The 19,914-nt window shown below is 44.6% G+C and overlaps 1 protein-coding gene across 1 annotated transcript in view; it reads left to right on the top strand.

Moving 5' to 3' along the window:
* Nucleotides 1-19,914, top strand: part of LOC115471367 (cadherin-13-like) — a 1,126,129-nt gene that overhangs the window by 799,659 nt on the left and 306,556 nt on the right. The gene's annotated exons all lie outside the window — the stretch shown is intronic.

The following is a 19,914-nucleotide window of genomic DNA, read 5'->3' on the forward strand; positions in this document are numbered from 1 at the left end:
CAGGACGTCAGACTCACAGAAACAGAAGCCTGCGCAGCCTTCTACATGGAATGTTGCTAGTGGAATAGCAACATTCCATGTAGAATCTCCAATAGTAGCAACATTCCATGTAGAATCTCCAATAGTATCTATTTTATTTTTGTTACATTTGTACCCCCGCGCTTTCCCACTCACGGCAGGCTCAATGCGGCTTACATGGGGCAATGGAGGGTTAAGTGACTTGCTCAGAGTCACAAGGAGCTGCCTGTGCCGGGAATCGAACTCAGTTCCCCAGGAACCAAAGTCCACCACCCTAACCACTAGGGACTTGTGGAAATAAAAATCATCCTTTATCTATGTCATAACACGATTTGTCATCCCATCTCTAACAAATTAGAACTACACTTCTATTCACACCATCGTTGTAATGTAATCTATGATTCATCCCTTTCTGTTGCTCTGACCTTCTCATTTTGTTTTGACCCGAGGAAAGGAGTGTAGCTGCCAAAGGTTAATCAAGAAATGCATTAAGGTAGTCCAACAGCCAACGACAGACTGAAAACAAGAACAAATCCATCCTCAGCCAACAGAGAGAAATATTATTTTAAAAATTCATAACTTCATAAACCAACGGAATTATAAAATGAATGGCAAAATGATTGTGTGTGTGTGTGTGTGTTTACGCATATTTCATTGCACAGAAAATCCAATATCTTGTGGCTGACATATTGGAATACTGTCAAAGTCACTAAAGTTTGTAAAATATATATTAGATCGGATTTTTATTCTACAACATTGGAATGTTAAAGAGTTATGGACAAAGATGGACAAATTTTCAAATCCAACTTTTGAGCACACTGTTTAAAGATACCAGGGGCCTTGTTTACTAAGGTGTGATAGTGTTTTTAGCGTGTCTATACTTAGAGTGCATGCTACCCATGTAGGCACCTATAGGGATATTGTAGGCATGTACATGGTTAATGCATGTTGAAAACGTTAACCCGCTTATAACACTGCTTAGTAAACAGTGCCCTAGGAGCAGGGCTACCGAGAGGGGGGGCAGGGGGGACAAAATTCCCCGGGCCCAGGCCTCCAAGGGGGGCCCGGCGCCGGGGTCAGGCCGCCGTCGCTGCAGTCCCCGGTCTCACCTGCCTGCCTCCTTGGCTCTGGGCCCTCTGCATTCGAAGCGGCAGTCGCAGATCTCCTCTCTTCTGGCCTTCCCTCTCTCTGTCCCACCCTCGCGGAAACCGGAAGTTACATCAGACAAGGGTGGGACACAGGGAGGGAAGGCCAGAAGAGAGGAGATCTGCGATTGCCACTTTGAATGCAGGGGGCCCGGAGCTGTGGAGGCAGACAGGAGCGACAGGGGGCGGCAGCGGCGGGGGGAGCGACGGGGAGCGGTGAGGGGACAGAGGCGGGGCGCCCTTGCCCCGGCCTAGTCTCTCGACGGCCCTGCCTAGGAGTAAAGCAAGGAGTCCTTAAGTTTACATACTTGGTGCCTTCAGTAACTGAGCTTTATTGATGGAGAGTCAAAGAGAGGGCAAGTGTGCATGTGTTTCTCAGAGAGCGAGAGAGAGAGAGGACAGAAGACGTCTCAGTTTGAAGCCTTTTATATGTTGGGTCAAAAAATAGGCTGTGACCTTCCTCTGGACAAAAAGGTATTTCCTGCCAAGTTTGGCTGCCTTTACTTGAATGATGTCCAAATGCATAAAATACCAACAAAGATGTATATTTGAATGTTTTTCACATTTTTTTATATCGGTACCTTAGACTTGCATGCTTTTGAATGATGAGTTTAAACCTGTCAGCAAATCATATTCCTCACCTGTCAAGGTCCAACATATTTAATGGAGACAAAGCATATGAATTCTGTATATGGCACTGAAAAAGCGCTATTCTATAAACTGTGGGGGTGGGGGGCATTCCTGGTAGTAATTGGCAGCGTGGCCACATTGCCGCATGTTGCCACATTACCGCAGGGATAGCGCATGAGCCTTTACCGTCTTCTAAATAGGTGGTGGTAAGGGCTCAGGCAGTACATAGCTGCAATGCTAATTTCAATATTAGTGCATGGCCATTTACTGCCCCATTTTTTTTTAAAAAGGCCTTTTTCCCGCCAGCGTGGAAAATGGCATGTGCTGGGGCTAGAACTACCGCTGGCACCTGAATTGGCCTCGTTGGTGAGGCCCCACCTAGAGTATTGTGTTCAGTTTTGGAGGCCGTACCATGCGAAGGATGTAAAAAGAATTGAAGCGGTGCAAAGAAAAGCTACGAGAATAGTAAGGGATTTGCGTTACAAGACGTATGAGGAGAGACTTGATGACCTGAACATGTATACTCTGGAAGAAAGGAGAAACAGGGGTGATATGATACAGACGTTCAAATATTTGAAAAGTATTAATCCGCAAACTAACTTTTTGCGGAGGTGCGAAGGCAGTAGAACGAGAGGACATGAAATGAGATTGAAGGGGGGCAGACTCAAGAAAAATGTCAGGAAGTATTTTTTCACGGAGAGAGTAGTGGATGCTTGGAATGCCCTCCCACGGGAGGTGGTGGAAATGAAAACGGTAACAGAATTCAAACACGCGTGGGATAAACATAAAGGAATCCTATTCAGAAGGAATGGATCCTAAGGAGCTTAGCCGAGATTGGGTGGCAGAGCCAGCTGGTGGTGGGAGGCGAGGATAGTGCTGGGCAGACTTATACGGTCTGTGCCAGAGCCAGTGGTGGGAGGCGGGGCTGGTGGTTGGGAGGCGGGGATAGTGCTGGGCAGACTTATACGGTCTGTGCCCTGAAGAGGACAGGTACAAATCAAAGTAGGGTATACATAAAAAGTAGCACATATGAGTTTGTCTTGTTGGGCAGACTGGATGGACCATGCAGGTCTTTTTCTGCCGTCATTTACTATGTAAATGGGCTTACCACTGCTTTGTAAAAGGCCCCTATATGCTGTTTAAGAGAGATTTGAAACCTTACTTCTTTAAAAAGGCATTACATCACTATTACTACTACTACTCAACATTTCTAAAGCGCTACCAGACGTACGCAGCGCTGTACAGTCAAACACGAAGAGAGAGACAGTCCCTGCTCAAAAGAGCTTACAATGTAAAGGACATAACAACAGAGACAATCAAATTAGGACAGCATAGTACAATGATAGTTTCTTGCTGACGTTGGGTTGCTTTAGATCATTGCATTTTCTTTTCTGTTCTTTTTGTGTTGTTGTATCTCCTGGTTTTGTTACTGGTTGTTGACTTTTGTGATCCACATTGTATTTTGATGATTATTCTTTAAAACTCTTATGACCTTCTATTTCTGTTTCATAGGAGGCACTGCCCCCACCCCTAAAAAAAAAAATTCTATATGGTGGCTTAACTTGTATATGCTAATTTGGCCAAGTGACTAATTGATTAACCAGCCAATCAGTGCTGATAATTGGTAATTAACCAATTAGTGGCACTAATTGGCTTTAATTAGAATTTACATGCACAACTTTCTAGGCGTATTCTATAATGCGGTGCATGTAAATTCTAATGTGCAGAGCCAAAAAGGGGGCGTGGCCATGGGCTTGGAATGGGCGGGTTGTGGGCGTTCCAAAAAAAAACCGTGTGCACTGTTATGAAATACACCTGATCTGCGCCTAAGATAGGCGCAGGTATTTAGGCCTGGTTTTAGGTGGCCTAAATGGATGCGCCTAAATTTTAGTTGCAAGAATGGCACATGAGCATATTCTGTAAGGCGTAGTTTATAGAATCGCTCTAAGCGTGTGGTTTCTTGGCGCCGATTTTTAAGGCGCCTTTTATAGAATTTGTCCCCATTTGAATTGCATCAATGGTTCTTCACTCTCCAAGTCTTTTATAAAATAGTTCTAAATAGATAGCCTTAGGCATCCATTTAAAAAACGTACATGCCTCGACCACAGTTAGCCTCATTAACCTGTAACCTCATACAACCACCCACTGCAACCAACCAAACCCATTGCATCATCAGAAACCATTCCTGGCCAAACCAATTTACACACAGATCCTAAACTGTTAGTTACAAAAGTCCTGTTGAAACCATTACCAGTAGGTCTTGCCATGTTTTTTGAACTGTCAATAATTCTTCAAGTCTCCAATAAATCAAGGACATGATTATTGCACAAGATCGAACCTACAGCTGAAAACACTTATTTACCAGCATTTAAGTGCAAAAAAACCCCAAAAAGGCACAAAAGCTACTTACTGAATAATACCAACAAACAAAAAATATAATTCATTACCCATCATAAAATATGTGATTTGTCTATATTTTATGATGGGTAATGAATTATGTATGCATATGTATGGTTATATATGGTTTTATATTGTGTTTTGTTTTTATAGTTTTACCCCTGACGCAGCCTGAGGGCGAAACGTGGCCACGTCGGGTATTGTTCCAATAAATCTCTTAACCCTCTCTGCTTTTTTGTTTGTTGGTATTTGCCAGCATTTAAGTGTCCAAGCTGTGGTTATTATATTTAAGAACTAGAAAATCAAAATAATCCTGATGAGAATTGCACTTTTGGGGAGTTGTGGAATAATTAATTTTAAAGATATTCAACTTATTGTTTGTCTAAATTCAGGACGACTAAACACCAGTCCAGAATTAATGATCCTAGGAAAATAGTTTGCCTGGAAATGAATGCTTGCAGATAAAGACCTGAACAGTCCTTCCAGTTTACCCAACAAGGTGGCCAGAGTTGAACCTGGCACTTTGCACAGGCTCCACTTCTTCGTGAATAAATGCTAGTATACTCCGGAACTCATTTTCAAAAGAGAAAAACGACCAAAAAGTGTCATCAAGCACTTTTTGGATGTTTTTCTTCTCAGAACATCCAAATCGATATTTTCAAATCCTATTTTGCAGAGGTTTACTGTATAAGTCACAAGGGGGTGTCTTGGGGGCGTTTTGAACAAAACAAAAATGTTTTGGTCTAGACCTGTTTTCAGAATGAATAAGGAAGAAAAAGGTGCCCTAAATGACCAGATGACCAGTGGAGGGATTCAAGGGTGACCCCCCCAATACATCCCCAGTGGTCACTGACCCCCTCCCACTCCCCCCCAAAAAATGTGAATAAAAATATGACTTACCAGCCTCTATGACAGCCTCAGATGTTAAAGTCAGGTCTGTTAGAGCAGCATGAAAGTCCCTGGAGTAGTGTAGTGGTCGATGTTGTGCACTATGCAGTGGTGGGGGGGGGGGGGGGGGGGGCAAGTTCCCTATCTCTCTCTACCTGTCACACTTGTGGTGGAAACTGTAACCTCTCCAAAAGTCACCCAAACCCTACTGTACCCACATGTAGGTGCCCCCTTCACCCATAAGGGCTATTGTAGTGGTGTACAGTGGGGGACAGTGAGTTTGGGTGGGTTTTGGAGGGCGCAGGGGATAAGGTAAGGGAGCAAAGATCCCCCAAGGATCTCCCCTCTCACCAACCCTCTTTAATCTAATGATGATACCTCTAGCCAAACTACTAGACAATCAAAAACTCAATCCATACATATATGCAGATGATGTCACGATCTACATCCCGTTCAAACACGATCTAAAGGAAATTAGCAACGAGATCAACCAAAGCTTCCAAATCATGTACTCCTGGGCAGATGCACTTCAGCTAAAACTCAACGCAGAAAAAACACAATGCCTTATACTTACCTCACAATATAACACAAAAAACTTCTCCACCATATCCACCCCAAACCTTTCCCTCCCCGTCTCTAACTCTTTGAAAATCCTTGGAGTTACCATAGATCAAAATCTCACACTTGAAAACCACGTGAAGAACACAACTAAGAAAATGTTCCACTCCATGTGGAAACTCAAAAGAATAAAACCTTTCTTCCCGAGGGCCATTTTCCGAAACCTGGTACAATCGATGGTACTAAGTCACCTGGATTACTGCAATGCACTTTACGCTGGATGTAAAGAACAGATCATCAAGAAACTTCAAACCGCCCAAAATACCGCAGCCAAACTCATATTTGGAAAAACAAAATATGAAAGTGCAAAACCCCTAAGAGAGAAATTACACTGGCTCCCTCTTAAAGAACGTATCACGTTCAAGATTTGCACAATAGTTCATAAAATCATCTACGGAGATGCCCCATCATACATGCATGACCTAGTGGACCTCCCACCCAGAAATGCTAAAAGATCTGCCCGTACATTTCTACATTGACACTTCCCCAGTTGCAAAGGATTAAAATACAAACTAACACATGCGTCCAGCTTTTCCTACAGGAGTTTGCCATTGTGGAATACACTACCAAAATACTTAAAAACAATTAATGAAATAACCAACTTTCGTAAATCGTTAAAAACCTATCTCTTCACTAAAGCTTACCATGAGAATCCATAACTAACCACAATATACCATCACGACTCCTGATTATAACTGTTTCCTTTCTATAATTGTTTGATTATATTGATATGTTAACCTTGTTATTCTCGACATATCTGTAACAACAATTGTATTTCTTTACCCTGAAATGGCAATGCCATGACAGGTATTTGTAAGCCACATTGAGCCTGCAAATAGGTGGGAAAATGTGGGATACAAGTGCAATAAATAAATAAATAAATTTGCACCTGGAAGCATTTCCATGAAGTGCACAGAACCTCCTTCTAGGGTGCCCCATTGCTCTTCTGAGATGTCTGGGGGACCAGTCTACTAAAAATGCTGGCTCCTCCTACATCCCAACGGTATGAATCTCTACATTTTTGCACTTATTCATTTCTTTTTTTTTTTTTCCAAAAATGGACCAAAACACACAACGTCCAAAGCACAAAACCTTTTTCAAAACAGTAGTTTTGAAAAAAAAAAAAAAGATAAGACGTTTTTCTTTTTTGAAAATGACCTTCTTTTCTATTCGGATTTTGGACGTTTTGTACAAAACATCCCAAGTTGGACCTAGAAGTCACATCGAAAATTCCCCTCCACATCTCCCACTGCCAATTTTGGGGCACGAATGATAGAAGTCTGACCGGCACCAGTCTTACCTCTCAGCTACTAAAGTTGCCATCAAAGCACACTCTAGCCTCAATCTGATCTGTTTTTGCTTTTGATAACAGCTAGAAAAAAAGAAACACCAGTTACATAAGTACATAAGCACTGCCACGCTGGGAAAAGACCAAAGGTCCATCAAGCCCAGCACTCTGTCTCCGACAGCGACCAATCCAGCCCCAAGAACCTGGCAAAAACCCCAAATTTAATAATGATCAATGGACTTTTCCTTCAGGAATCTGTCCATACCCCCTTTAAACTCGGCAAGGCCAGCTGCCGTCACTACCTCCTCCAGCAATGAGTTCCGGAGTCTAACTACGCGCTAAGTAAAACTTTCTCCGATTTGTTTTAAACCTACCACATTCTAATTTTATCTTGTGTCCCCTGGTTCTATTATTGTTAGAAAGTGTAAACAAATGCTTCACATCTGTCCGCTCTACCCCACTCATTATTTTGTAGACCTCTATCATATCACCCCTCAGCCGCCTTTTCTCCAGGCTAAAGAGTCCTAGCCGTCTTAACCTCTCCTCACAGGGTAGTTGTCATCCCTAATCCTGCCTTCCTCATCCTTTTTGTGTAGAGATACCAAAGGATTATTGAACACCGAGAATGGGTTTACCACTTTAAATGTGCTAGGGAAGAAAAATTGCTTTTGGAAGACAATGTCACAAAATGTGTAATCAATAAAGCTAGATATGGGTAAGGTGCAGGGACACATTGAAAAGAAATTTTCTCTAGATGCTTTTCTGGATCACATCTATATAAATCTCATTGTCTTCAACAGCTGTGAGTGGCATTTTACAAACTCAAATAAATCCATTTAGGCTCTTCCCAGTCTTGCAATAAGCGGGAGGAATTCTCGGCATTACAACATACTTAAGCACTTGCCAAGAACTTTGAAAGCTTAACTTTTAATAAAAAGAAAATAAAAATTGCAATGCTGCTTCATGTCCATCTTTCATTCTTATTATCAGAGAAAAGTGGCCAATAAAGTGGCCAATTTCTATTCTCAAGCGTCTTATTACTGTTATTAGAAGTATTTAGGAAGTGCTTTTGAGAGTGAACCTGTCATTTGTGGAGCTGTTTTTATGGTTCTGTTCCATGGATAGTACCTCCCTGCTAGGCTGATTTTAAAAAACCCCTTCTGCAATAGTTTATTCACTGAATATGTCAGTTGTTTGTGGAAAGTGGTAGGGGGTTAAAAAGATTAGAATGGTCTACTCCATACAGTATACAACATTTCTAAAGTTATTCTTTGCATTGAGTTCAGACCTCCAACATATGTTTGCATATGTTTGAGGCTCAGGAGTGGATTGAGCTGCAGTAATATTATTAGCATGTGCGTGTGAGAGAGAGAAAGAGAAGGAGAGAGGAAAAAAATATAAGGGTGCTTTTTTTTTTGTTACATTTGTACCCTGCGCTTTCCCACTCATGGCAGGCTCAATGCGGCAGGTGATGGAGGGTTAAGTGACTTGCCCAGAGTCACAAGGAGCTGCCTGTGCTGGGAATTGAGCTCAGTTCCTCAGCTCCCCAGGACTGAAGTCCACCACCCTAACCACTAGGCCACTCCTCCTCTCCAAGAGAAGGCTTTAGGACTCATTTTCAAAAGAGAAAAATGTCCCAAAAATAGCATGAAGTGGCAATTGGATGTTTTTGTCTCTGAAAAACGTTCAAATCGCAAATGTCAAAACTCGGATTTGAGACATTTTTCTCTGCAGTGTGTACAAATCACAAGGAGGCATGTTGGGGGCAGAATTTGGGTTTCCAAAACTTGGACGTTTTTCTGCCATAATGGAGGAAAGCAAAACGTCCAAGGCTAAAAGTTAGACATTGTGGTCTAGTCCAGTTCGAATCATGACTAAGTCACAAAAAGGTGACCTAAAGGACCAGGTGACCACAGGAGGGATTAAGACATGACCCCCACTCCCGCAAGGATGTGAAAGAAACAGTACATACCAGCCTCTATGACCAGTCCTGTTAGAGTAGCAAGCAGGTCCCTGGAACAACCTAGTTGTCGGTGCAGTGCACTGTAGAGTAGGTGACCCAAGCCCACATCCCCACTCTGTTACACTTGTGGTGGAACGTGTGAGTCCTCCAAAACCCACCGAAAACTTACTGTACCTATATAAAGGCGACACCTGCAAACATAAGGGCTATTTTAGTGGTGTACAGTTGGGTACAGTAGGTTTTCGGTGAGTTTTGGAGGGCTCATCATACAATCTAAGGAGTCATGGTGAGATGGGTACCTGGGACCTTTTATGTGAAGTCTACTACAGTTCCCCATAAGGTGCACCACTATTTTGCTGGGATGTCTTTGTGGCTATTCTACTAAGAATACTGGCTCCCATACACTGGGTCATATTCTATAATTGCACACGTAAATTTCAGAACGCCAACAGAATGCCCATTTCCCTGCCCCTTTACTCCTTGCGGGAGTAAGTGGGGGTCATGTCTTAATCCCTCCTGTGGTCAACTGGTCCTTTAGGGCACCTTTTTGTGACGTTAGTCACCTTCACAAAATAAGTACCTGAATATATGTAAACCACTTTGAATGTAGTTGCAAAAACCCCAGAAAGGCGGTATATCAAGTCCCATTTCCCTCCCCCTTCCCTTTTGAACTAATGCATTAGAATTAGACACAGTATCCTGCTTATTTTCGAAGGAGATCGCCGGCCATCTTCCGACAGAAATCGGGAGATGGCCGGCCATCTCCTAAACCCGGCCAAATCGGTATAATCGAAAGCCGATTTTGGCCAGCTCCAACTGCTTTCTGTCGCAGAGCCGGCCAAAGTTCAAGGGGGCGTGTCAGCAGGGTGTGGAAGGTGGGATGGGGGCGTGGTTAAGACATGGCCAGCTTCGGACGATAATGGAAAAAAGAAGGCCGGCTCGGACGAGCATTTGACCGGCTTCACTTGGTCCATTTATACTTAGAACCAAGCCTCAAAAAGGTGCCTCAATTGACCAGATGACTACCGGAGGGAATTGGGGATCACCTCCCCTTACTCCCCCAGTGGTCACCAATCTCCTCCCACCCAAAAAAACCCCCAAAAACATTTTTTTGCCAGCCTCTATGCCAGCCTGAAATGTCATACCCAGCTCCATGACAGCAGTATGCAGGTCCCTGGAGCAATTTTTTGTGGGTGCAGTGCACTTCAGGCAGGTAGACCCAGGCCCATCCCCCCTACCTGTTACACTTGTGGTGGTAAATGGGAGCCCTCCAACCCCCCTCCCCCAAAAGCCCACTGTACCCACATCTAGGTGCCCCCCTTCACCCATAAGGGCTATGGTAGTGGTGTAGAGTTGTGGAGAGTGGGTTTTGGGGGGGGATTTGGGGGTCTCAGCACCCAAGGTAAGGGAGCTATGCACCTGGGAGCAATTTTTGAAGTCTACTGCAGTGCCCCCTAGGGTGCCCGGTTGGTATCCTGGCATGTCAGGGGGACCAGTGCACTACAAATGCTGGCTCCTCCGACGACCAAATACCTTGGATTTGGCCAGGTTTGAGATCGCTGGCATTAGTTTCCATTATCGCTGGAAACCAATGCCGGCCATCTCTAAAGCTGGCCCAAATGCTGAGATCTGGCTGGCTCCGACCGTATTATCGAAACGAAAGATAGCCGGCTATGTTATTTCGATAATACGGTCGGGACACCGCTTTACGGGGCCGGCCATATAGATAGCCGGCCCCGTTCGATTATGCCCCTCCACGTTACAAAATATGCTTAGAGATTTGTGCACACAAATTCTAATTATTGACAATTAGTGCTCGTTATTGCTTGTTAAGTGCTGTTATCAGTGCTGATTAATTTGTTAAGCCAATTAAGTTACACGTGTTGTTATGGAATACATATAGTTTTCGGTATACAGCGGGGCAGAGTCAGATCTAGGGAAATATATAGTAAATACTTAAATAAAATGATTAAAGAAAAGACAAGTGGAGGAGTGGCCTAGTGCTTAGGGTGGTGGACTTTGGTCCTGGGGAACTGAGGAACTGAGTTTGATTCCCACTTCAGGCACAGGCAGCTCCTTGTGACTCTGGGCAAGTCACTTAACCCTCCATTGCCCCATGTAAGCCGCATTGAGCCTACTATGAGTGGGAAAGTGCAGGGTACAAATGTAACAAAATTAAAATAGATACTATTGGAGATTCTACATGGAATGTTGCTACTATTGGAGATTCTACATGGAATGTTGCTATTCCACTAGCAACATTCCATGTAGAAGGCTGCGCAGGCTTCTGTTTCTGTGAGTCTGACGTCCTGCACGTACGTGCAAGACGTCAGACTCACAGAAGCAGAAGCCTGCGTGGCCACATTGGTGATCTGCAAGGGCCGACTTCTACATGGAATGTTGCTAGTGGAATAGCAACATTCCATGTAGAATCTCAAATAATAGCAACAGTGGAGGAGTGGCCTAGTGGTTAGGGTGGTGGACTTTGGTCCTGAGGAACTGAGTTCAAATCCCACTTCAGGCACAGGCAGCTCCTTGTGACTCTGGGAAAGTCACTTAACCCTCCATTGCTCCATGTAAGCCGCATTGAGCCTGCCATGAGTGGGAAAAAGTGCGGGGTACAAATGTAATTAAAAAAAAAAAGTACACAACTCGCATACACAACTATCACTAAAAGCAGACATTAAGATCTCTTTAGAGGAAGAAGATGAATTGCCAGCATTAACGACAGCAGTTGCGGGTTCTTTCCACTCAAAAAACAAGTCAGCGGTGGAGGTTCAAAAACTACATGTTTAACAGTTTGATATCTAATATAATAATTTGCTCCTGCAACGTTCCAATGTGTCTTCCGGCGCTCGTAACCATCTCCTGACGTCACTCTCCCGTAGTAGAAACCTGCTTGACTGATGTTCAGGAGATGCTACTATTCGAAGCAGGGAGGCGGGAAGCGCACAAAGAAAAGGGAGCCGGTTTAGCTCTCAGCCCTTCCTCCACACGCAACGTGGGAGCCGGTTTAGCTCTCGCTCGCCACTGAGCCCTTCCTGCACACAGAACGCGGGAGCTACGTCAGCCCTTCCTCCACAACATGGAACTGGGAGTGAGGGGATGACCCTGGAACTCAGAGGGAGGGGGGAACCCTGGAAATCGGGGGGGGGGGGGGGGGGGAAGGAGAGAGAGAGAGGAGAGGGAGGGAGGGGGGCCTAGAACTGGGAGGGACTGGAAATGGAAGGGAGGGAGAGGGGCCTGGAACTCGGAGGGAGGTGCAGGGGGGAGGTGGAGGGGGAAGGTGTGATGCACATGTAGGGGGGAGGGCAAGGGACAGAGGAGAATTGCTGCACCACGATGGATGGAGGGGGAAGGGGAGAGATGCTGCACATGGATGGATGGATGGAGGGGGCAGGGCACAGAGGATGAGGAGTGGCCTAGTGGTTACGGTGGTGGACTTTGGTCCTGGGGAACTGAGTTCGATTCCCGGCACAGGCAGCTCCTTGTGACTCTGGGCAAGTCACTTAACCCTCCATTGCCCGCCGCATAGAGCCTGCCATGAGTGGGAAAGCGCGGGATACAAATGTAACAAAAACAAAAAAATAAAAAAAAATGTTTGCTGCATATGGATGAATGCAGGGGAGAGAGCAGAATTGGTGCACACGGGACACACACTACACTCTCTCACTCACTCACTCACACAGACAGACAGACACACACATTCTGTCTCTCTCTCTCTCAATCACACACTCTCTGTCTCTCTGACACACACTCTTTCTCTCTCACACATACTCACTCTCTGACACATACTCATTCACTCTCTAACACATACTCACTCCCTCTCTCACACATACTGTCTCCTAACAGTTCCCTTAAAAACATAATTACCATTAGAGGACAACCTTGCTAGCGCCCATTTCATTTCTTTCAGAAATGGTCCTTTTTTTTTTTTTACTAGTATTACAATATATTTACAAGGAAACCTCAATCAATATTGAGCCCCCAATTGCACAAGAGATCAAAACAACAAAAACTCTTTGTCACATTTGTGTGGTCTTAGCCACATCTGGAGAAACCCAAAGTTTGACGTCACAAAATAGCTCCTCATAATGCACAAAAAATCTTTTCAAAACTATATCGTGAACAGTTGGTTTTTAGCAAAGACCGCAAATCAAAGTAGCCAGTTGTAATTCAGGATTCTTTTGTCCCAAGACAGCAGCTGGACTGTTCAGACTATCAAATAGATCTAATGACTCAATTTGCACTGGGTTCTTCTTATTAATAGTTGGCACGTTGTGTATCTTAGATATTACTGGAATCTCTGAAAAATTTCAACATTGTTCTAGGTGAAACTCCACTTTCCCTTGGAAAGTTGACACATCTAAGATTCTTTTTACTCTAGAAACATTTTCAATCACTTCCAATCTCCTATGAATTACAATTTTATCTTTCATAATAGAAGATTCCAATGCTTCCATTTTTGACAGTCTTAATTCTATATCATCAAGTTTCTGGTCATGTTCATTTGATTTAAGAGATAAAGCAGCAACATTCTCTGAAGTTTTTTGTAACAAAAAATTATGACCTTGAAACTGCTCCAACAAAGAGCTTCACAAATTTTGAATGCCAGCTATAATGTTTCCAATGTAATTACTTGTGGCGTGTTCAGCAGACTCACAGGGGAATCATGTAATTGCAAAGACAGGTCTCTTTTCTCTCCATTCTCCATTCCCAGTGCAACAACAGTTTATCCTGTTGCAGCACCATCACTTCTCCCAGTTGCGGTAAATCCAACTCACTCACCCCAACAGTCGTCTGATAGGCTCCACCTTCACTTTGTCGAAGCACGGTGAGGCAGGGTGAATGCTTGCCTTTTTCCAGGCTGAGGGTGGCCCCAAGAACCTGGGGAGATGCTGGTCTTCTATCAGCCAACAAAGCTCCCAGCAGCCTCTGCTCCGGCAAGGTAGTCAAAACTGAGCTACAAAGCCATCTTTCTGCCTGGAAACCAGGGAAGACCACAGAACAGCATCAGAGGGCCTGAAATGTCCCTTCCTCTTCCCCATAGCATAAAAAAAGTAAGGAAATACTAAGTTTGTGAAGAGAGAGGATGCGAGTTCAATTTAAGCAGCATTACCGTCGGCCATCTTGCTCCACCATATATACCACTAGCCCTCCAGGGACTTTGAGGTCTAAAAGTGGAGGAGTGGCCTAGTGGTTAGCATGGTGGACTTTGGTCCTGGGGAGCTGGGATCGATTCCCACTTCAGGCACAGGCAGCTCCTTGTGACTCTGGGCAAGTCACTTAACCCTCCATTGCCCCAGGTACAAATAAGTACCTGTATATAATATGTAAGCCGCATTGAACCTGCTATGAGTGGGAAAGCACGGGGTACAAATGTAACAAAAAAAAAAGTGGAGTAGGAGATACTTAATCATCTTTACTTTTTTGCCAGCCTATTTATGAAGGTCTCCACGAGCATCAGCTGTCACATTAGTGAGCCAGTGCTCCCTGGGAGAAGTAGAGGTGTAGTTAATGGTCACACAGCAACACATGGCAAACACTTTAACAAGGTGATCTACATGAATTTGCATGGGGCACAGCTTCTTCCATCCCTCCCCCACTGCTATAGCTTTCTTGCATTCATGCAGATTAATGCACATGACCGTCCAGAAATCTGTGTTGATTGATCAATAACATTTGTTAACTCAGTTTAATAAATAGGCCTGTAAGGCTGAGTTCTCTAAAGTACTTGTTGTAGGTATCTAATTGTATTCAGACTTTAGAAAGAAGAGCCAGCACATTGCACAGTTAGCCCATTTGTCATTGGATAGTACTTTCTACTAGGGGCTGTGCATCCTACAGCAGTGATTCTCTACCTACTCCATGGGCACCACCTGGCCAGTTTGGCTTTCAAGATTTTTACAATGAATATACATGAGATATGTGTGCATGCACTGCCCCCTATTGTATGCAAATATATCTTGTTCATATTCATTGTGGATAGCCTGAAAATCAGACTTGCCAAGTGGTCATAGAGGACAGGGTTGAGAACTGTTTATATGGGACATGCAGGTTATGAACCATAAAATAACTTTACAGCAGTAACTGAGAATTATGAGCAAAGCCTCTGTGAACAGGCTATGAACAGGTTGAAGAGTCACTGAGAAGCTAAATAATAAGAAATTATAAGAATTATACAGAATGTGAATCTCATGTCAGCCTGCCCTTCTGTTGGAGACACAGGCAGATATGGAGTCATAACAAAGATATGTGTAGCAAGAGAATACTATAATGTAAGAGGGAAAATTTGCTGTTGACCACGAAAGCAGATAATGAAGGAGACATAACTTTAGTTTCCGGGAAGATGGTTTTTGCAAAGTAGGATAATCTTACTGACCTTACTTATTATAACCAAATATATTAAGAATAACTTTGCTTCTGTAAAGATAGAATTTGCTAGAATGGGCTGGAATATGAGAGAAATGCTGATTTTGTACTTCTAATACTAGTCTATGAGAGAAAAGAGTATAAAATGAGAATTAAGGAGAGAAGCAAACAGAGAGCTAATGCCAGAGGTCACTTTTGTGTCCTGGCTGCTGTCTCATATGAGAATTAATTAATTAACTAATTATATTGCTTATTCTAATTGTATTCCTGATTGGTAAGTGTAATAAACAATTACTGATTATTCTCATATTACTCTAGCCTTTGTTGACTTTCTGTCTCTCCACCATAACTCCTGGAGTCCCGGACATTCCAGGTTACAGGTAACTAGTACCTTTATATCTGGGAGAGGGCAGAAAGATAAATATTGTCTAAGAGCACGGGACGATTTAATCATCAACTGGAAAAATATCTGTCGCCAGTTTATCAAAATGTAACAGTGATTAAAAGATTTCCTTCTGTTTTGGACGGGGTTCAGGTTTAATCAGTGCGTATTTTGTAGCAAAAAAGGTGCCAGTACTCAAATGCCAGGCCACCCTTCAGGGGTAGGCAGAATTGGTGTGTAGAGCCTGAGCTCTTTCATTAAAACTTGGGGTCCATGGGTCAGTTTTAGCAGACAATGAAAAAGGTGCCGGTACTCAGTACCCCCAAGTACCCCCTCAAAAAAAGCCCTGGGTTTAATGTAATGTGGTTCACCCAGAGAAAGGGGCCGACGATCAGAAGCAAATGCAGGCACTAGGGGCTGTTAGCGCCATACTAGCGCCTGCGTTTGCTACCACCCCATGATCAGAGCCCCCAAGCACGTGAAACAACGCGCTCGTGGGCTCTGAACGCAACTAGCATGCAAATGCGTGCAAAACAGGGCTAAACATATTCATCCCCAATGATCAGCGACCAGTGCGCCAAAGATTGGCTCGCTGGCTGCAGCAAACCCTGTGCCAGCTACCCCTGATCAGAGAGAATTGCATGCTTAAATTTGCATGCAATTATCTCTGAACATAGGTCTGGAAAAGCCCCGCCCTGTTCCGGCACTATTTTTAGTGCGCTGTTTGGAACAGCGCAGGGCTTTTGATCATCTGCCCATAAATGCATTAAGCCATGCATCTTAGACTTCAGGACATAAGTGAGAAAGTACTGCCCAGATCAGGGTATAGAGTGGCTTCAAAACAATGTTCTCTATGGCCAATGAATAAAGGGGAAATGGGACTTGATATACTGCCTTTCTGTGGTATTTTGCAACTACATTCAACAACAACAACAACAAACATTTCTAAAGCGCTACTAGGGTTACGCAGTGCTGTACAATTCAAACATAGAAGGACAGTCCCTGCTCAAAGAGCTTACAATCTAAAAGACAAGTGAACAATCTAGAGGACGAGTGAACAGTTAATCTGACAGGGTGGATGAATTGGGGTATTTTATATTTCTCGAGCGGTTAGGCGCCGAAGGCAGCATTGAAGAGGTGAGTTTTAAGCAGAGATTTGAAGATGGGTAGGGAGGGGGCATGGCGTATGGGTAAAGGAAGATTGTTCCAGGCATAGGGTGAGGCAAGGCAGAATGCATTCAAAGTGGTTTACATATATACAGGTACTTATTTTGTACCTGGGGCAATGCAGGGTTAAGTGACTTGCCCACAGTCACTACAGTGGGAATTGAACCCAGTTCGCCAGAATCAATGTCCGCTGCACTAACCACTAGGCAGACCACTGCTAGTGGAATAGCAACATTCCATGTAGAATTTCAAATAGTAGCAACAGAATCTCAATAGTAGCAACATTCCATCTAGAATCTCCAATAGTAGCAACAGAATCTCAATAGTAGCAACATTCCATCTAGAATATCCAATAGTAGCAACATTCCATGTAGAATCTCAAATAGGGAAAGGGATATGGGCCTTGATATACTACCTTTCTGTGGTATTTTGCAACTACATTTAAAGTGGCTTACATATATACAGGTACTTATTTTGTACCAGGGGCAAAGGAGGGTTAAGTAAATTGCCCACAGTCACAAGGAGCTGCAGTGGGAATCGAGCCCAGTTCGCCAGGATCAAAGTCCGCTGCACTAACCACTAGGCTATTCCTCTACTCCAAGGTCTTCATGGTGCAATATATGAAGAGTGTAGTTCTAGCAGAAATGAGGGCAGTGGTTAGGGGTACGTGATGTTTATGCCCTACCATTTAGGACCAATTTTCTTACTCTGTCTCCTAGTTCGAATTCCCTTCTCTCCAGCACCCCCGGCTGCGCTCCCTCCGCACTTCACCCCAACAGAGCCAGCCTCCATCACTGCAGCTACAAGGCTGTGCAGCAATGGATACCAGCAGTGGCAGGTTCTGCCACCGCTGTGCTGCTCATGTTCTGTGCTGCCACTCTCATAGCTCTCCATGGAGCCCTGACAGAAAGAGCTGCACAAGAAGAGGGACTGCAGGTCGGCGGGGATGGCGGCAACCATGGAGGCGATAGGAAAGTGAGATACTGGGCAACTGAGAAGGAGCCACAGAGGCAGTGGCACTGTTGAAGAGAAGCGAGAAGTAGCAGCAGGTCCATTCCCCTAAATCAGTGGTGGCTGTGGCTTTAGTGGTGGAGACTTGGATCTCTGAGTGCTGCATTTCTGGGTTGCGGCCAATAATGAGCTGTGGAGAAACCCAAGGCTGGCTTGGGCACAGCACACATGCAATCCTGTTGCCGTTCCTACTCCTCCTCCTCCACCTCTTCATGCTATGGAGCCCTGGCAGAAGGAGCTGCAGAAGAAGAGGGGCTGAAGGTTGGCGGGGATGGCGGCAACCATGGAGGCGGTAGGAAAGTGAGATCCTGGGCAACTGAGAAGGAGCCAGAGAGGCAGTGGCACTGTTGAGGAGAAGCGAGGAGCAGCTCCACTCCCCCTCTTGGGCAGCCGCTGCCCCTGCCCCCTTTCCTTCCTGCATCTTCTCTTCTCCTCCCTCAGTCTGTCACTCTCGCTGCTCCTGTGCGCCGGGACCCGGGTTATCTCGTTAATGCAGTCACCTAGTCCCGACACACAGGAGCAGGAGAAAGACAGACCCCCGGTGCCAGGCCCTCCTGCAGGGGCATAGCCAGATTGTCAATTTTGGGTGGGCCTGAGCCCAAGGTAGATGGGCATGGAATTCGGCCCTCCTCTGGATTGCTCTCTCTCTCTACTACTACTACTACTACTACTATTTAGCATTTCTATAGCGCTACAAGGCATACGCGGCGCTGCACAAACATAGAAGAAAGACAGTCCCTGCTCAAAGAGCTTACAATCTAATAGACAAAAAATAAATAAAGTAAGCAAATCAAATCAATTAATGTGAACGGGAAGGAAGAGAGGAGGGTAGGTGGAGGCGAGTGGTTACAAGTGGTTACAAGTCAAAAGCAATGTTAAAGAGGTGGGCTTTCAGTCTAGATTTAAAGGTGGCCATCCCTGCTCACAAACCCCAAATATTAAATGTTTGAGCTGGCGGAGATCCCTAAACCCTGTCAGCTGAAGATTTCCTCCTCCTCCTCGAGCAGCCAGCACTCTTGCCTCAAACTGATGCTGCTGCAGGCAGGCCAAACATTCTCAGTGCTTTTGCATGTGCAAAAACTAAGCATGTGTAGAAGGGCTGATCTCAGCATCAGCTCAAGACAAGAGCTGCTGGCTGACATTTGGAAAAGCGCTAGCTGCCCAAGGAAAGAAAATCTTCAGCTGGCAAGATTTGGAGATCCCCACCAGCCCCACAGCAAGAGTGTCACAATTTTGGGTGGGCCCTGGCCCACCTGTGGCTACGCCACTGCCGCCCTGGGAGACTGGGCCTGGGGAATCTTGCCCCCCCCCCTCTCTCGGCAGCCCTGTTGACCACTATTCTCTAAACAGAACTCCGAGTTAAATGCTTAGAGCTGATTTCTGCTCACTTTGGCAGTCCAGTTAGCGTGTGTAAAGTTGAAAATCAGCAGGAACCCTATTACCACAGTTCTGCACTAGCCACATTCCTTGCACTAACTGCTCACTTTAGTAAATGTAGCCCTTGAACCATCCCTGCTACGTTATTAATACCGGTGGAAGGGTAAACTACATAGAACTGAACTTTCGACTGTTAGTGCGTGGTTTCTACCATATAAACCCAGCTGCAGAAATAGCAGAATCATTGTCTACCCTTTCACTTCAGCACGTTTTCAGTAGCTGGATGGGTTTCTCTTCGACAATTTGCTAAAGTGACATAGATGTACAGACTGTGTGCAGTAGTCAGATCTGTCTCTATTGAAAAGCACAAACCTGTTCAAGATGCAGTAGCATGAGGGAACAATGTCCTCAAAGGAGAAGGCCAATCTGGTTCACCCACGGAACATTCATGTTTGTATCGTCCAAATGTATTGAGCTAGACAGTACAGTCTCGATTATCCGACGTAAACGGCACCGAGTCATTGTCAGAAAAGTGAAAAGTCAGATAATACGGAAAACAATGGTAACCCTTTAAAACATGCACAGAAAACATACGGTATACATTTATTTATTTATTTATTTGTTACATTTGTACCCCACATTTTCCCACCTACTTGCA

This window comes from Microcaecilia unicolor, chromosome 5 (genome assembly GCF_901765095.1).
Source record: "Microcaecilia unicolor chromosome 5, aMicUni1.1, whole genome shotgun sequence".
Taxonomy (NCBI): Eukaryota; Metazoa; Chordata; class Amphibia; order Gymnophiona; family Siphonopidae; genus Microcaecilia; species Microcaecilia unicolor.